Source organism: Arachis ipaensis, chromosome B4 (genome assembly GCF_059453495.1).
Source record: "Arachis ipaensis isolate K30076 ecotype BB chromosome B4, ASM5945349v1, whole genome shotgun sequence".
NCBI lineage: Eukaryota > Viridiplantae > Streptophyta > Magnoliopsida > Fabales > Fabaceae > Arachis > Arachis ipaensis.
The window spans coordinates 39456696-39476420 of NC_142439.1; the positions used below are offsets into that span (position 1 = coordinate 39456696).

General features: G+C 38.0%; 2 non-coding genes across 2 annotated transcripts; both read right to left on the bottom strand.

Annotated features, from left to right (window-relative positions):
* Positions 1–13400: 13400 nt before the first annotated feature.
* LOC148567264 (small nucleolar RNA R71) lies at positions 13401–13508 on the bottom strand. Its single transcript, XR_015882483.1, has one exon. It is a non-coding gene; the product is annotated as a small nucleolar RNA R71 (small nucleolar RNA).
* A 3493-nt stretch (positions 13509–17001) lies between these two features.
* LOC148567265 (small nucleolar RNA R71) lies at positions 17002–17109 on the bottom strand. Its single transcript, XR_015882568.1, has one exon. It is a non-coding gene; the product is annotated as a small nucleolar RNA R71 (small nucleolar RNA).
* Between the last annotated feature and the right edge of the window lie 2616 nt (positions 17110–19725).

Genomic DNA, 19725 nt, shown 5'->3' on the forward strand with positions numbered 1-19725 from the left:
CCACGGAGATTGTTGGTATGAAGCAAGCTATGGTCACCTTGCAAATCTCAGTCAGGCAGATATAAAGTGATAATGGAGTTTTCGAAATTAAATAATAGAATAGAGATAGAGATACTTATGTAAATCATTGGTAGAAATTTCAGATAAGCGACTGGAGATGCTTTCGTTCCTCTGAACCTCTGCTTTCCTGCTATCTTCATCCAATCAGTCTTACTCCTTTCCATGGCTGGCTTTATGCAAGGGCATCACCGTTGTCAGTGGCTACAATCCCCTCCTCTCAGTGAATAATATGCTCACGCACCCTGTCACGGCACGGCTATTCATCTGTCGGTTCCCGATCATGCTGGAATAGGATTCACCCTCCTTTTGCGTCTGTCACTAACGCCCAACAATCGCGAGTTTGAAGCTCGTCAAAGTCATTCAATCATTGAATCCTACTCAGAATACCACAGACAAGGTTTAGACCTTCCGGATTCTCTTGAATGCCGCCATCATTCTAGCTTACGCCACGAAGATTCTGGTTAGGAGATCTAAGAGATATTCATTCTAGCTTATTTCATGTAGAACGGAAGTGTTCGTCAGGCACGCGTTCATAGGGGAGAAGGATGATGAGCGTCACACATAATCATCACCTTCATCATGTTCTTGGGTGCGAATGGATATCTTAGAAGCGAAATAAGAAGAATTGAATAGAAAACAGTAGTACTTGCATTAATCTTTGAGGAACAGCAGAGCTCCACACCTCAATCTATGGAGTGTAGAAACTCTACCGTTGAAAATACATAAGTGAAGGTCCAGGCATGGCCGAGATGGCCAGCCCCCTAAAACGTGATCACAGGATCAAAATACAATCCAGAGATGGTCAAAAAGATTAGTAAGAGGTCCTATTTATAATAAACTAGTCACTAGGGTTTACATGAGTAAGTAATTGATGCATAAATCCACTTCCGGGGCCCACTTGGTGTGTGCTTGGGCTTGGGCTTGAGTGTTACACGTGCAGAGGCCATTTGTGGAGTTGAACGCCAGTTTCTGTGCCAGTTTGGGCGTTCAACTCTGGTTTTGGATCCTTTTCTGGCGCTGGACGCCAGATTTGGGTAGAAAGCTGGCGTTGAACGCCAGTTTACGTCGTCTATTCTTGCCAAAGTATGGACTATTATATATTGCTGGAAATCCCTGGATGTCTACTTTCCAACGCAATTGGAAGCGCACTATTTCGAGTTCTGTAGCTCCAGAAAATCCACTTTGAGTGCAGGGAGGTCAGAATCCAACAGCATCAGCAGTCCTTTTTCAACCTCTAAATCTGATTTCTGCTCAAGTCCCTCAATTTCAGCCAGAAAATATCTGAAATCACAGAAAAACACACAAACTCATAGTAAAGTCCAGAAATGTGAATTTAACATAAAAATGATGAGCGGATAATTTATACGCTTTTTGGCATTGTTTTTAGTATGTTTTTAGTAGGATCTAGTTACTTTTAGGGATGTTTTCATTAGTTTTTATGTTAAATTCACATTTCTGGACTTTACTATGAGTTTGTGTGTTTTTCTGTGATTTCAGGTATTTTCTGGCTGAAATTGAGGGACTTGAGCAGAAATCAGATTCAGAGGTTGAAAAAGGACTGCTGATGCTGTTGGATTCTGACCTCCCTGCACTCAAAGTGGATTTTCTGGAGCTACAGAACTCGAAATGGCGCGCTTTCAATTGCGTTGGAAAGTAAACATCCAGAGCTTTCCAGAAATATATAATAGTCCATACATTGGCCAAGAATTGACGACGTAAACTGGCGTTCAACGCCAGCCTTCTGCCCAAATCTGGCGTCCAGCGCCAGAAAAGGATCCAAAACCAGAGTTGAACGCCCAAACTGGCACAGAAACTGGCGTTCAACTCCACAAATGGCCTCTGCACGTGCTACACTTAAGCTCAGCCCAAACACACACCAAGTGGGCCCCGGAAGTGGATTTATGCATCAATTACTTACTCATGTAAACCCTAGTGACTAGTTTATTATAAATAGGACCTTTTACTATTGTATTAGGCATCTTTTGATCAGTTGTATGCTATCTTAGATCACAATAGGGGGCTGGCCATCTCGGCCATGCCTGGACTTTCACTTATGTATTTTCATACGGTAGAGTTTCTACACTCCATAGATTAAGGTGTGGAGCTCTGCTGTTCCTCAAAGATTAATGCAAAGTACTACTGTTTTCTATTCAATTCATCTTATTTCGCTTCTAAGATATCCATTCGCACTCAAGAACGTGATGAAGGTGATGATTATGTGTGACGCTCATCACCATCTCCTCTATGAACACGTGCCTGACAAACACTTCCGTTCTACATGAAATAAGCTAGGATGAATATCTCTTAGATCTCCTAACCGGAATCTTCGTGGCGTAAGCTAGAATGATGGCGGCATTCAAGAGAATCCGGAAAGTCTAAACCTTGTCTGTGGTATTCCGAGTAGGATTCAATGATTGAATGACTGTGACGAGCTCCGAACTCGCGATTGCAGGGCGTTAGTGACAGACGCAAAAGGATAGTAAATCCTATTCCGGCATGATCGAGAACCGACAGATGAATAGCCGTGCCGTGACAGGGTGCGTGAGCATATTATTCACTGAGAGGATAAGATGAAGCCATTGACAAGGGTGATGCCTCCAGACGATTAGCCGTGCCGTGACAGGGCATTGGATCATTTTCCCGTGAGATGACCGAAAGTAGCCATTGACAGTGGTGATGTATCACATAAAGCCAGCCATGGAAAGGAGTAAGACAGATTGGATGAAGATAGCAGGAAAGCAGAGGTTCAGAGGAACGGAAAGCATCTCCATTCACTTATCTGAAATTCCTACCAATGATTTACATAAGTATCTCTATCCCTATTTTACTATATAATATTCGAAAACACCATTATCACTTTATATCTGCCTGACTGAGATTTACAAGGTGACCATAGCTTGCTTCATACCAACAATCTCCGTGGGATTCGACCCTTACTCACGTAAGGTATTACTTGGACGACCCAGTGCACTTGCTGGTTAGTTGAATGGAGTTGTGATCGCACGTGCCATTACCAGGGATTATTAAGATCCCAATTCATTACACCATGATCTCTTTGGGGTATTTTTGATTTCATACAAATACAAAGAGACTAACTTTGAGGATCACAATTTCGTCCACCAAGTTTTTGGCGCCGTTGCCGGGGATTGTTCGAGTATGGACAACTGACGGTTCATCTTGTTGCTCAGATTAGGTAATTTTCTTTTTGTTTTGTTTTCAAAAATTTTTCAAAAATCTTTCAAAAATTCCTCACTTGTTTTCGAAAAAAAAAAAATTTTTACTAAAAATAATGTTTTCAAAAATAAATTATTCTATGGCTTCAAAATTTTTAAGAATGAATTCTAGTGTTTCATGAAATATGTTGAATCATATCTAGCTGTAAAGCCATACCCAAACTACTTTGGGATTGGTATTCAACTAATCACCCCAGCCCATGTAATTATATGTTAAAGATTGGCTGGCTGTTAAGCCATGCCAGACCCTTTGATTGGAGCTTTAAGACTAACATGGTAAGATTCCTGGAATTCATATTAAAAATTTTGGAATCCTTATTTTTCCTTTTTCTAAATAACTTTTCGAAAAATATAAAATAAAAATCCAAAAAAAAATTAGAAAATCATAAAAATAAAAAAAAAATATTTTTGTGTTTCTTGTTTGAGTCTTGAGTCATGTTATAAGTTTGGTGTCAATTGCATATGCATCTTGATGATTTTTTGTTTTGTGTCTTTTCATGTTTATCATATGCATTCTTGAATTCTTAGTGTCTAAGCATTAAAGAATTCTAAGTTTGGTGTCTTGCATGTTTTCTTTGCATTAAAAATTTTTCAAAATTATGTCTATGATGTTCATCTTGACATTCAAAGTGTTCTTGGTGTTCATCTTGACATTCATAGCATTCTTGCATGCATCACATGTTTTGATCTAAAAATTTCATGCATTGCATAATTTTCATGTTTTTCATAAAAATTTCAAAAATCAAAAAAATATCTTTCCTCTTTTCTCTCATCAAATTCGAAAATTTGGATTGACTTTTTCAAAAATTTTTTGAAAATCAAATTGTTTCTCATGAGTCAAATCAAATTTTCAATTTGAAAATCTTATCTTTTTCAAAATCTTTTTCAAAAATCAAATCTTTTTCAAAATTATTAGTTATTTTTGAAAATTCCAAAAATATTTTTCAAAAATCTTTTTCTTATTTTTATACCAAATTTTCGAAAATAACATAAACAATTAATGTTTTGATTCAAAAATTTGAAGTTTGTTACTTGCTTGTTAAGAAAGATTCAAACTTTAAGTTCTAGAATCATATCTTGTGATTTCTTGTGAATCAAGTCATTAATTGTGATTTTAAAAATCAAATCTTTTTCAAAACTAATCCTATCATATCTTTTCAAAATATCTTCTTATCTTATCTTGTTCAAAAATATCTTTTCTAACTTCCTAACTTCTTATCTTTTCAAAATTTGTTTCAACTAACTAACTAACTTTTTGTTTGTTTCTTAACTTTTTCAAAACTACCTAACTAACTCTCTCTCTCTAATTTTCGAAAATATCTCCCCCTTTTTCAAAAATTTCTTTTTAATTAACTAATTATTTTTATTTTTATTTTTATTTCAAAAAAAAAATTTTCGAAAAATACTAAACAAATTTTCAAAAACCAATTTTCAAAAATCACTAACTCCTTTTCAAAATAAATTTCAAAAATTATACCTCCCCCATCCTATTCTATTTATTCATTCATATCCTAACATCTCATCTCACATCTCTTCCATTCTCACAGTTGTGTTTCTTCCTTTATATTACATTCTTTGTCTCCCCCTTTTCTTCCACTCACAAAGGGATCCCTATACTGTGGTATAAAGGATCTCTATTATTATTATCATTTTTCTGGCCATTCTTCCTTGTCATATGAGCAGGAGCAAGGATAAGAACATTCTTGTGGAAGCAGATCCAGAACCTGAAAGGACTCTGAAGAGAAAATTAAGAGAAGCTAAAATACAACAATCCAGAGATAACCTTTCAGAAAATTTCGAACAGGCAGAGGAGATGGCAGCCGAAAATAATGAAAGGAGGATGCTTGGTGACTTTACTGCACCTAATTCCAATTTACATGGAAGAAGCATCTCCATTCCTGCCATTGGAGCAAACAACTTTGAGCTGAAACCTCAATTAGTTTCTCTAATGCAGCAGAACTGCAAGTTTTATGGACTTCCATCTGAAGATCCTTTTCAGTTCTTAACTGAATTCTTGCAGATATGTGATACTGTTAAGACTAATGGAATAGATCCTGAAGTCTACAAGCTCATGCTTTTCCCTTTTGCTGTAAGAGACAGAGCTAGATTATGGTTGGATTCTCAACCTAAAGACAGCCTGAACTCTTGGGATAAGCTGGTCACGGCTTTCTTAGCCAAGTACTTTCCTCCTCAAAAGCTGAGCAAGCTTAAAGCTGATGTTCAAACCTTCAGACAGAAGGAAAGTGAATCTCTCTATGAAGCTTGGGAAAGATACAAACAGTTGACCAAAAAGTGTCCTTCTGACATGCTTTCAGAATGGACCATCCTGGATATATTCTATGATGGTCTATCTGAGCTATCTAAGATGTCATTGGATACCTCTGCAGGTGGATCCATTCACCTAAAGAAAACGCCTGCAGAAGCTCAAGAACTCATTGACATGGTTGCTAATAACCAGTTCATGTACACTTCTGAAAGGAATCCTGTAAGCAATGGGACGCCTATGAAGAAGGGAGTTCTTGAAGTTGATACTCTGAATGCCATATTGGCTCAGAACAAAATATTGACTCAGCAAGTCAATATGATTTCTCAGAGTCTGCATGGAATGCAAGCTGCATCCAACAGTACTCAAGAGGCATCTTCTGAAGAGGAAGCCTATGATCCTGAGAACCCTGCAATAGCAGAGGTAAATTATTTAGGTGAACCTTATGGAAACACCTATAACTCAACATGGAGAAATCATCCAAATTTCTCATGGAAGGATCAAAAGCCTCAACAAGGCTTTAATAATGGTGGAAGAAATAGGTTTAGCAATAGCAAACCTTTTCCATCATCAACTCAGCAACAGACAGAGAACTCTGAACAAAATGCTTCTAATTTAGCAAATCTAGTCTCTGATCTATCTAAGGCCACTGTAAGTTTCATGAATGAAACAAGGTCTTCCATTAGAAATCTGGAAGCACAAGTGGGCCAGCTGAGTAAAAGGATCACTGAAATCCCTCCTAGTACTCTCCCAAGCAATACAGAAGAGAACCCAAAAGGAGAGTGCAAGGCCATTGACATAAGCGCCATGGCCGAACCTCTGAGGAGAGGAGAGGACGTGAATCCCAAGGAGGAGGACCTCCTGGGACGACCAGTGATCAATAAGGAGCTTCCCTCTGGGGAACCAAAGGACTCTGAGGCTCATCTAGAGACCATAGAGATTCCATTGGACCTCCCTATGCCCCTTCATGAGCTCTGATGAGTATTCCTCTTCTGAAGAGAATGAGGATGTCACTGAAGAGCAAACTGCCAAGTTTCTTGGTGCAATCATGAAGCTGAATGCCAAATTATTTGGCATTGATGCTTGGGAAGTTGAACCTCCCTTGTTCATCAATGAACTAAGTGATCTGGATCAACTGACATTGCCTCAGAAGAGACAGGATTCTGGAAAGTTCATAATATCCTGTACCATAGGCACCATGATCTTTAAGACTCTGTGTGACCTTGGTTCAGGAATAAACCTCATGCCCCTCTCTGTAATAGAGAAACTGGGAATCTATGAGGTGCAAGCTGCTAAAATCTCATTAGAGATGGCAGACAGCTCAAGAAGACAGGCTTATGGACAAGTAGAGGACGTGTTAGTAAAGGTTGAGGGCCTTTACATCCCTGCTGATTTCATAGTCCTGGATACTGGAAAGGAAGAGGATGAATCCATCATCCTAGGAAGACCTTTCCTGGCCACAGCAAGAGCTGTGATTGATGTTGACAAAGGTGAAATATTCCTTCAATGGAATGAGAACTCCCTTGTGTTTAAAACTCAAGGATCTCCCTCTGCAACCATGGAGAGGAAGCAGAAAAAGCTTCTCTCCAAGCAGAGTCAACCAGAGCCCCCACAGTCAAACTCTAAGTTTGGTGTTGGGAGGCCACAACCAAACTCTAAGTTTGGTGTTGAACTCCCATATCCAAACTCTAAGTTTGGTGTTGGAGAGTCTCAACAAAGCTCTGCACATCTGTGAGGCTCCATGAGAGCCCACTGTCAAGCTATTGACATTAAAGAAGCGCTTGTTGGGAGGCAACCCAATGTTTATCTAATTCTTATTTTTATTGTTTTTCATGTTTTCTTAGGTTCATGATCATGTGGAGTCACAAAATAAACAAAAAAATTCAAAAACGGAATCAAAAACAGCAGAAGAAAAATCACACCCTGGAGGAGCACCTGTCTGGCGTTCAAACGCCAGAACAGAGCATAGTTCTGGCGCTGAACGCCCAGAATGGGAGCATCCTGGCGCTGAACGCCCAGAACAAGCATGGTTCTGGTGTTCAACGCCAGAAATGGCAGCAAATGGGCGTTGAACGCCCAAAATGGGCACCAACCTGGCGCTGAACGCCCAGAGTTGTGTGCAAGGGCATTTTGCATGCCTAAATTGGTGCAGGGATGTAAATGCCTTGACACCTCCAGATCTGTGGACCTCACAGGATCACCTCAGGATCTGTGGACCCCACAGGATCCCCACCTACCTCCATCTCCTCCATATCTTCTTCTTATTCTTCTATTCTTTCTTCTTTTGCTCGAGGGCGAGCAACATTCTAAGTTTGGTGTGGTAAAAAGCATAGCTTTTTTGTTTTTTCCATAACCATTGATGGCACCTAAGGCCAGAGAAGCCTCTAGAAAGAGGAAAGGGAAGACAAAAGCTTCCATCAAGGGTCTATAGCTCAGTGGTAGAACATTTGACTGCAAATCAAGAGATCCCTGAGATACCTCAGGGGATACGTTTTCTTCCACACAATTATTGGAAGCAACTAAGGGTGGAACATCAAGAGCACTCCATCATCCTTCATGAAATCAGAAAAGATCTAAAAGCACTGAAGGAGGAGCAACAAAGACAAGGAAGAGACATAGAAGAGCTCAACGACATCATTGGTTCCTCAAGAAGGAAACGCCACCATTACTAAGGTGGATTCATTCCTTGTTCTTATTTCTTCTGTTTTTCGTTTTCTATGTTATGTGCTTATCTGTGTTTGTGTCTTCATTACATGATCATTAGTAGTAGTAACTATGTCTTAAACTTATGAATGTCCTATGAATCCATTACCTCTCTTAAAAAAATGTTTTAATTCAAAAAAACAAGAAGTACATGAGTTTTGAATTTATCCTTGAACTTAGTTAAATTATATTGATGTGGTGACAATGCTTCTTGTTTTCTGAATGTATGCTTGAACAGTGCATATGTCTTTTGAAGTTGTTGTTTAAGAATGTTAAATATGTTGGCTCTTGAAAGAATGATGACTAGGAGACATGTTATTTGATAATCTGAAAAATCATAAAAATGATTCATGAAGCAAGAAAAAGCAGCAAAGAACAAAGCTTGCAGAAAAAAAATAGAAAAAAAAATAGGCGAAAAAAAAAATTAGAAAGATAAAGAAAAAGCAAGCAGAAAAAGCCAAAAGCTCTTAAAACCAAGAGGCAAGAGCAAAAAGCCAATAACCCTTACAACCAAAAGGCAAGGGCAAATAAAAAGGATCCCAAGGCTTTGAGCATCAGTGGATAGGAGGGCCTAAAGGAATAAAATCCTGGTCTAAGCGGCTAAACCAAGCTGTCCCTAACCATGTGCTTGTGGCGTGTAGGTGTCAAGTGAAAACTTGAGACTGAGCGGTTAAAGTCAAGGTCCAAAGCAAAAAAAGAGTGTGCTTAAGAACCCTGGACACCTCTAATTGGGGACTTTAGCAAAGCTGAGTCACAATCTGAAAAGGTTCACCCAATTATGTGTCTGTGGCATTTATGTATCCGGTGGTAATACTGGAAAACAAAGTGCTTAGGGCCACGGCCAAGACTCATAAAGAAGCTGTGTTCAAGAATCATCATACTGAAGTAGGAGAGTCAATAACACTAATCGAAATCTGAAGTTCCTATAGATGCCAATCATTCTGAACCTCAATCAATAATGTGAGATGCCAAAACTATTCAAGAGGCAAAAAGCTATAAGTCCCGCTCATGTGATTGGAGCTATGTTTCATTGATAGTTTGGAATTTATAGTATGTTCTATTCTTTTTATCCTATTTTGATTTTCAGTTGCTTGGGGACAAGCAACAATTTAAGTTTGGTGTTGTGATGAGCGGATAATTTATACGCTTTTTGACATTGTTTTTAGTATGTTTTTAGTAGGATCTAGTTACTTTTAGGGATGTTTTTAAGAGATTTTGTGTTAAATTCACATTTCTGGACTTTACTATGAGTTTGTGTGTTTTTCTATGATTTCAGGTATTTTCTGACTGAAATTGAGGGACTTGAGCAGAAATCAGATTCAGAGGTTGAAAAAGGACTGCTGATGCTGTTGGATTCTGACCTCCCTGCACTCCAAGTGGATTTTCTGGAGCTACAAAACTCGAAATGGCGAGCTTCCAATTGAGTTGGAAAGTAGACATCCAGGGCTTTCCAGCAATATATAATAGTCCATACTTTGGCCAAGAATTGACGACATAAACTGGCGTTCAACGCCAGCCTTCTGCCCAAATCTGGCGTCCAGCGCCAGAAAAGGATCCAAAACCAGAGTTGAACGCCCAAACTGGCACAGAAACTGGCGTTCAACTCCACAAATGGCCTCTGCACGTGCTACACTTAAGCTCAGCCCAAACACACACCAAGTGGGCCCCGGAAGTGGATTTATGCATCAATTACTTACTCATGTAAACCCTAGTGACTAGTTTATTATAAATAGGACCTTTTACTATTGTATTAGGCATCTTTTGATCAGTTGTATGCTATCTTAGATCACAAGAGGGGGCTGGCCATCTCGGCCATGCCTGGACCTTCACTTATGTATTTTCATACGGTAGAGTTTCTACACTCCATAGATTAAGGTGTGGAGCTCTGCTGTTCCTCAAAGATTAATGCAAAGTACTACTGTTTTCTATTCAATTCATCTTATTTCGCTTCTAAGATATCCATTCGCACTCAAGAACGTGATGAAGGTGATGATTATGTGTGACGCTCATCACCATCTCCTCTATGAACACGTGCCTGACAAACACTTCCGTTCTACATGAAATAAGCTAGGATGAATATCTCTTAGATCTCCTAACCGGAATCTTCGTAGCGTAAGCTAGAATGATGGCGGCATTCAAGAGAATCCAGAAAGAATAAACCTTGTCTGTGGTATTCCGAGTAGGATTCAATGATTGAATGACTGTGACGAGCTCCGAACTCGCGATTGCAGGGCGTTAGTGACAGACGCAAAAGGATAGTAAATCCTATTCCGGCATGATCGAGAACCGACAGATGAATAGCCGTGCCATGACAGGGTGCGTGAGCATATTATTCACTGAGAGGATAAGATGAAGCCATTGACAAGGGTGATGCCTCCAGACGATTAGCCGTGCCGTGACAGGGCATTGGATCATTTTCCCGTGAGATGACCGAAAGTAGCCATTGACAGTGGTGATGTATCACATAAAGCCAGCCATGGAAAGGAGTAAGACAGATTGGATGAAGATAGTAGGAAAGCAGAGGTTCAGAGGAATGGAAAGCATCTCCATTCGCTTATCTGAAATTCCTACCAATGATTTACATAAGTATCTCTATCCCTATTTTACTATATAATTTTCGAAAACACCATTATCACTTTATATCTGCCTGACTGAGATTTACAAGGTGACCATAGCTTGCTTCATACCAACAATCTCCGTGGGATTCGACCCTTACTCACGTAAGGTATGACTTGGACGACCCAGTGCACTTGCTGGTTAGTTGAATGGAGTTGTGATCGCACGTGCCATTACCAGGGATTATTAAGATCCCAATTCATTACACCATGATCTCTTTGGGGTATTTTTGATTTCATACAAATACAAAGAGACTAACTTTGAGGATCACAATTTCGTCCACCAAGTTTTTCTAGTGTTTCATGAAGCATGTGAAGCCTGGCTGGCTGTAAAGCCATGTCTATTCCTTTGGTAATGAGTATGTCAGGCATGTCATATCTGAATTACATGCTGAAGCTTGGCTGGCCATTGGCCATGTCTAGTGTTTTGGACTGGAGCTTTCTTTGAAAGCTTGGCTGGCTAGTGAGCCATGTCTAATTCCTGGACTGAAGCTTTAGACTAAGAATGCAAGATTCCTGGAATTCATGTTAAAGATTTTGGAATCCTTATTTTCCTTTTTCAATTAATTTTCGAAAAATAAGAAAAAATCCAAAAAAATTAGAAAATCATAAAAATCAAAAATATTTTGTGTTTCTTGTTTGAGTCTTGAGTCATATCATAAGTTTGGTGTCACTTGCATATGCATCTTGCAATTTTTCGAAAATATCATGCATTCATAGTGTTCTTCATGATCTTCAAGTTGTTCTTGGTAAGTCTTCTTGTTTGATCTTGATGATTTTTTGTTTTGTGTCTTTTCATGTTTATCATATGCATTCTTGAATTCTTAGTGCGTAAGCATTAAAGAATTCTAAGTTTGGTGTCTTGCATGTTTTCTTTGCATTAAAAATTTTTCAAAATTGTGTTCTTGATGTTCATCATGATCTTCATAATGTTCTTGGTGTTCATCTTGACATTCATAGCATTCTTGCATGCATTCATTGTTTTGATCTAAAAAAATTTCATGCATTGCATATTTTTCATGTTTTTCATAAAAATTTCAAAAATCAAAAAAATATCTTTCCCTTTTTCTCTCATCAAATTCGAAAATTTGGATTGACTTTTTCAAAATTTTTAAAATCAAATTGTTTCTTATGAGTCAAATCAAATTTTCAAATTTGAAAATCTTATCTTTTTCAAAATCTTTTTCAAAAATCAAATCTTTTTCAAAATTCTTAGTTATTTTCGAAAATTTCAAAAATATTTTTCAAAAATCTTTTTCTTATTTTTATACCAAATTTTCGAAAATAACATAAACAATTAATGTTTTGATTCAAAAATTTGAAGTTTGTTACTTGCTTGTTAAGAAAGATTCAAACTTTAAAGTCTAGAATCATATCTTGTGATTTCTTATGAATCAAGTCATTAATTGTGATTTTAAAAATCAAATCTTTTTCAAAAAAACTAATTCCTATCATATCTTTTCAAAATATCTTCTTATCTTATCTTGTTCAAAAATATCTTTTCAAAATATCTCCTCTAACTTCCTAACTTCCTATCTTTTCAAAATTTGTTTCAACTAACTAACTAACTTTTTGTTTGTTTCTTATCTTTTTCAAAACCACCTAACTAACTCTCTCTCTCTCAATTTCGAAAATATCTCTCCCCTTTTTCAAAATTTCTTTTTAATTAACTAATTATTTTTATTTTTAATTTTATTTCAAAAAAAAAATTTCGAAAAATACTAACAAATTTTCAAAAACCAATTTTCAAAAATCACTAACTCCTTTTCAAAATAATTTTCGAAAATTATACCTCCCACATCCTATTCTATTTATTCATTCATATCCTAACATCTCATCTCACATCTCTTCCATTCTCACAGTTGTGTTTCTTCCTTTACATCACATTCTTTATCTCCCCCTCTTTTCTTCCACTCACAAAGGGATCCCTATACTGTGGTATAAAGGATCTCTATTATTATTATCATTTTTCTGGCCATTCTTCCTTGTCATATGAGCAGGAGCAAGGATAAGAACATTCTTGTGGAAGCAGATCCAGAACCTGAAAGGACTCTGAAGAGAAAATTAAGAGAAGCTAAAATACAACAATCCAGAGATAACCTTTCAGAAATTTTCGAACAGGCAAAGGAGATGGCAGCCGAAAATAATAATAATGCAAGGAAGATGCTTGGTGACTTTACTGCACCTAATTCCAATTTACATGGAAGAAGCATCTCCATTCCTGCCATTGGAGCAAACAACTTTGAGCTGAAACCTCAATTAGTTTCTCTGATGCAGCAGAACTGCAAGTTTTATGGAATTCCATCTGAAGATCCTTTTCAGTTCTTAACTGAATTCTTGCAGATATGTGATACTGTTAAGACTAATGGAATAGATCCTGAAGTCTACAGGCTCATGCTTTTCCCTTTTGCTGTAAGAGACAGAGCTAGATTATGGTTGGATTCTCAACCTAAAGACAGCCTGAACTCTTGGGATAAGCTGGTCACGGCTTTCTTAGCCAAGTACTTTCCTCCTCAAAAGCTAAGCAAGCTGAGAGCTGATGTTCAAACCTTCAGACAGAAAGAAGGTGAATCCCTCTATGAAGCTTGGGAAAGATACAAACAGTTGACCAAAAAGTGTCCTTCTGACATGCTTTCAGAATGGACCATCCTGGATATATTCTATGATGGTCTATCTGAGCTATTCTAAGATATCCATTCGCACCCAAGAACGTGATGAAGGTGATGATTATGTGTGACGCTCATCATCCTTCTCCCTTATGAACGCGTGCCTGACAAACACTTCTGTTCTACATGAAATAAGCTAGAATGAATATCTCTTAGACCTCCTAACCAGAATCTTCGTGGCGTAAGCTAGAATGATGGCGGCATTCAAGAGAATCCGGAAAGTCTAAACCTTGTCCGTGGTATTCCGAGTAGGATTCAATGATTGAATGACTGTGACGAGCTCCTAACTCGCGATTGCAGGGCGTTAGTGACAGACGCAAAAGGATAGTAAATCCTATTCCAGCATGATTGAGAACCGACAGATGAATAGCCGTGCCGTGACAGGGTGCGTGAGCATATTATTCACTGAGAGGATAAGATGAAGCCATTGACAAGGGTGATGCCTCCAAACGATTAGCCGTGCCATGACAGGGCATTGGATCATTTTCCCGAGAGATAACCGAAAGTAGCCATTGACAGTGGTGATGTATCACATAAAGCCAGCCATGGAAAGGAGTAAGACTGATTGGATGAAGATAGCAGGAAAGCAGAGGTTCAGAGGAACAAAAGCATCTCCATTCGCTTATCTGAAATTCCTACCAATGATTTACATAAGTATTTCTATCCCTATCTTATTATATTAAATTCGAAAACACCATTATCACTTTATATCTGCCTGACTGAGATTTACAAGGTGACCATAGCTTGCTTCATACCAACAATCTCCGTGGGATTCGACCCTTACTCACGTAAGGTATTACTTGGACGACCCAGTGCACTTGCTGGTTAGTTGTATCGAAGTTGTGACAATTATGAATTAAGATCAAAGCACCAAGCTTTGGAGCCATTACCAGGGATTGTTCGAGCCTGGACATCACAATTTCGTGCACCAAGTTTTTGGCGCCGTTGCCGGGGATTGTTTGAGTTTTCGGCAAGCTTTTGGTCCGGTAACGTCAGTGCCAAGTCTGATCCGGCAACAACGCCAAGTTTTTGGTGCCGTTGCCGGGGATTGTTTGAGTTTGGACAACTGACGGTTCATCTTGTTGCTCAGATTAGGTAATTTTCTTTTTGTTTTCTTTTCAAAAATTTTTTTTCAAAAATTCTTCCTTTGTTTTCGAAAAAAAAAAAAATTTTTTTAAAATAAAAATGTTTTCAAAAATATATTTTCCTTTCAGAATTTTTAAGAATGAATTCTAGAGTTTCATGGAGCATGTTGAAGCCTGGCTGGCTGTAAAGCCATGTCTCAATTCTTATACTCAAGAGAAGAGCTTCTTTATCTTTCTTAGCCAATTGGCTGTTGAATGTAAGGAATGTCAGGCGTGTCATGTCTGAGTTACATACTAAAGCTTGGCTGGCTATTAAGCCATGCCTGACCCTTTGATTGGAGCTTTAGAGCATAAGATTCCTGGAATTCATATTAAAAATTTTGGAATCCTTATTTTCTTTTTCAAAATTATTTTTTGAAAAACATAAAAAAAAATTAATTACCAAAAAAATTAGAAAATCATAAAAATCAAAAATATTTTCTTGTTTCTTGTTTGAGTCTTGAGTCATATCATAAGTTTGGTGTCAATTGCATATGCATCTTGCATTTTTCGAAAATATCATGCATTCATAGTGTTCTTCATGATCTTCAAGTTGTTCTTGGTAAGTCTTCTTGTTTGATCTTGATGTTTTCTTGTTTTGCATCTTTAGTTGTTTTTCATGTGCATTTTTCATTTGTTAGAGTCTAAATATGAAAAATTTCTAAGTTTGGTGTCTTGCATGTTCTATTTGCATTAAAAATTTTTCAAAATTGTGTCTATGATGTTCATCTTGACATTCATAGTGTTCTTGGTGTTCATCTTGACATTCATAGCATTCTTGCATGCATTCATTCTTTTGATCTAAAAATTTCATGCATTGCATAATTTTCATGTTTTTCATAAAAAAAATTCAAAAATCAAAAAAATATCTTTCCCTTTTTCTCTCATCAAATTCGAAAATTGAGTTGACTTTTTCAAAAATTTTTAAAAAATCAAATTGTTTCTCATGAGTCAAATCAAATTTTCAATTTGAAAATCTTATCTTTTTCAAAATCTTTTTCAAAAATCAAATCTTTTTCAAAATTCTAAGTTATTTTCGAAAATCTCAAAAATATTTTTCAAAAATCTTTTTCTTATTTTTATACCAATTTTTCGAAAATAACATAATCAATTAATGTTTTGATTCAAAAATTTGAAGTTTGTTACTTGCTTGTTAAGAAAGATTCAAACTTTAAGTTCTAGAATCATATCTTGTGATTTCTTATGAATCAAGTCATTAATTGTGATTTTAAAAATCAAATCTTTTTCAAAAACTAATTCCTATCATATCTTTTCAAAAATATCTTCTTATCTTATCTTTTTCAAAAATATCTTTTCCAAATATCTTTTCTAACTTCCTAACTTCTTATCTTTTCAAAATATGTTTCAACTAACTAACTAACTTTTTGCTTGTTTCTTAACTTTTTCAAAACTACCTAACTAACTCTCTCTCTCTAATTTTCGAAAATATCTCCCCCTTTTTCAAAAAATTTCTTTTTAATTAACTAATTATTTTTATTTTTATTTTTGATTTCAAAAATTTTCGAAAAAAAATACTAACAATTTTCAAAAACCATTTTCGAAAATCACTAACTCTTTTTCAAAATAATTTTCGAAAATTATCCATCCCCCATCTCATTCAATTTATTCATTCATATCCTAACATCTCATCTCACATCTCTTCCATACGTACAGTTGTGTTTCTTCCTTTACATCACATTCTTTGTCTCCCCCTCTTTTCTTCCACTCACAAAGGGATCCCTATACTGTGGTATAAAGGATCTCTATTATTATTATTATTTTTCTGTGCCTTCTTCTTTGTCATATGAGCAGGAGCAAGGACAAGAACATTCTTGTGGAAGCAGATCCAGAACCTGAAAGGACTCTGAAGAGAAAATTAAGAGAAGCTAAAATACAACAATCCAGAGATAACCTTTCAGAAATTTTCGAACAGGCAGAGGAGTTGGCAGCCGAAAATAACGATAATGTAAGGAAGATGCTTGGTGACTTTACTGCACCTAATTCCAATTTACATGGAAGAAGCATCTCCATTCCTACCATTGGAGCAAACAACTTGAGCTGAAACCTCAATTAGTTTCTCTGATGCAGCAGAACTGCAAGTTTCATGGACTTCCATCTGAAGATCCTTTTCAGTTCTTAACTGAATTCTTACAGATATGTGATACTGTTAAGACTAATGGAGTAGATCCTGAAGTCTACAGGCTCATGCTTTTCCCTTTTGCTGTAAGAGACAGAGCTAGATTATGGTTGGATTCTCAACCTAAAGACAGCCTGAACTCTTGGGATAAGCTGGTCACGGCTTTCTTAGCCAAGTACTTTCCTCCTCAAAAGTTGAGCAAGCTTAGAGCTGATGTTCAAACCTTCAGACAGAAAGAAGGTGAATCTCTCTATGAAGCTTGGGAAAGATACAAACAGTTGACCAAAAAGTGTCCTTCTGACATGCTTTCAGAATGAACCATCCTGGATATATTCTATGATGGTTTATCTGAGCTATCAAAGATGTCACTGGACACTTCTGCAGGTGGATCCATTCACCTAAAGAAAACGCCTGCAGAAGCTCAAGAACTCATTGACATGGTTGCTAATAACCAGTTCATGTACACTTCTGAAAGGAATCCTGTAAGTAATGGGACGCCTATGAAGAAGGGAGTTCTTGAAGTTGATACTCTGAATGCCATATTGGCTCAGAATAAAATATTGACTCAGCAAGTCAATATGATCTCTCAGAGTCTGCATGGAATGCAAGCTGCATCCAACAGTACTCAAGAAGCTTCTTCTGAAGAAGAAACTTATGATCCTGAGAACCCTGCAATAGCAGAGGTAAATTACTTAGGTGAACCTTATGGAAACACCTATAACTCAACATGGAGAAATCATCCAAATTTCTCATGGAAGGATCAACAGCCCCAACAAGGCTTTTATAATGGTGGAAGAAACAGGTTTAGCAATAGCAAGCCTTTTCCATCATCCACTCAGCAACAGACAGAGAACTCTGAACAAAATGCTTCTAATTTAGCAATTCTAGTCTCTGATCTATCTAAGGCCACTGTAAGTTTCATGAATGAAACAAGGTCTTCCATTAGAAATTTGGAAGCACAAGTGGGCCAGCTGAGTAAAAGGATCACTGAAATTCCTCCTAGTACTCTCCCAAGCAATACAGAAGAGAACCCAAAAGGAGAGTGCAAGGCCATTGACATAAGCGCCATGGCCGAACCTGTGAGAAGAGGAGAGGACGTGAATCACAAGGAGGAAGACCTCCTGGGACGTCCAGTGATCAATAAGGAGCTTCCCTCTGAGGAACCAAAGGACTCTGAGGCTCATCTAGAGACCATAGAGATTCCATTGAACCTCCTTATGCCCTTCATGAGCTTTGATGAGTATTCCTCTTCTGAAGAGAATGAGGATGTCACTGAAGAGCAAACTGCCAAGTTTCTTGGTGCAATCATGAAGCTGAATGCCAAATTATTTGGTATTAATACTTGGGAAGTTGAACCTCCCTTGTTCATCAATGAACTTAGTGATCTGGATCAACTGACATTGCCTCAGAAGAGACAGGATCCTGGAAAGTTCATAATACCCTGTACCATAGGCACCATGATCTTTAAGGCTCTGTGTGACCTTGGTTCAGGAATAAACCTCATGCCCCTCTCTATAATGGAGAAACTGGGAATCTATGAGGTGCAAGCTGCTAAAATCTCACTAGAGATGGCAGACAGCTCAAGAAAACAGGCTTATGGACAAGTAGAAGATGTATTAGTAAAGGTTGAGGGCCTTTACATCCCTGCTGATTTCATAGTCCTGGATACTGGAAAGGAAGAGGATGAATCCATCATCCTAGGAAGACCTTTCCTGGCCACAGCAAGAGCTGTGATTGATGTTGACAGAGGTGAAATAGTCCTTCAATGGAATGAGAACTCCCTTGTATTCAAAACTCAAGGATCTCCCTCTGCAACCATGGAGAGGAAGCTTGAAAAGCTTCTCTCAAAGCAGAGTCAACCAGAGCCCCCACAGTCAAACTCTAAGTTTGGTGTTGGGAGGCCACAACCAAACTCTAAGTTTGGTGCTGAACTCCCATATCCAAACTCTAAGTTAGGTGTTGGAGAGTCTCAACAAAGCTCTGCACATCTGTGAGGCTCCATGAGAGCCCACTGTCAAGCTATTGACATTAAAGAAGCGCTTGTTGGGAGGCAACCCAATGTTTATCTAATTCTTATTTTTATTGTTTTTCATGTTTTCTTAGGTTCATGATCATGTGGAGTCACAAAATAAACAAAAAATTCAAAAGCGGAATCAAAAACAGCAGAAGAAAAATCACACCCTGGAGGAGCATCTGTCTGGCGTTCAAACGCCAGAACAGAGCATAGTTCTGGCGCTGAACGCCCAGAATGGGAGCATCCTGGTGCTGAACGCCCAGAACAAGCATGGTTCTGGCGTTCAACGCTAGAAATGGTAGCAAATGGGCGTTGAACGCCCAAAATGGGCACCAACCTGGCGCTGAACGCCCAGAGTTGTGTGCAAGGGAATTTTGCATGCCTAAATTGGTGCAGGGATGTAAATGCCTTGACACCTCAAGATATGTGGACCTCACAGGATCATCTCAGGATCTGTAGACCTCACAGGATCCCCACCTACCTCCACTCACTCTCTTCTCTCTTCTCAATCATCCTCTATTCCCAACAAACACTCTTAACCCTTTACCACTCACATCCATACACCCACTACCTTCAAAATTCAACATCTCTCTCCCACCCAATCCCACCCATATGGCCGAATACACACTCCCATCCATCTCCTCCATATCTTCTTCTTATTCTTCTATTCTTTCTTCTTTTGCTCGAGGGCGAGCAACATTCTAAGTTTGGTGTGGTAAAAGCATAGCTTTTTTGTTTTTTTTTCATAACCATTGATGGCACCTAAGGCCAGAGAAACCTCTAGAAAGAGGAAAGGGAAGACAAAAGCTTCCATCAAGGGTCTATAGCTCAGTGGTAGAACATTTGACTGCAAATCAAGAGATCCCTGAGATACCTCAGGGGATACATTTTCTTCCACACAATTATTGGA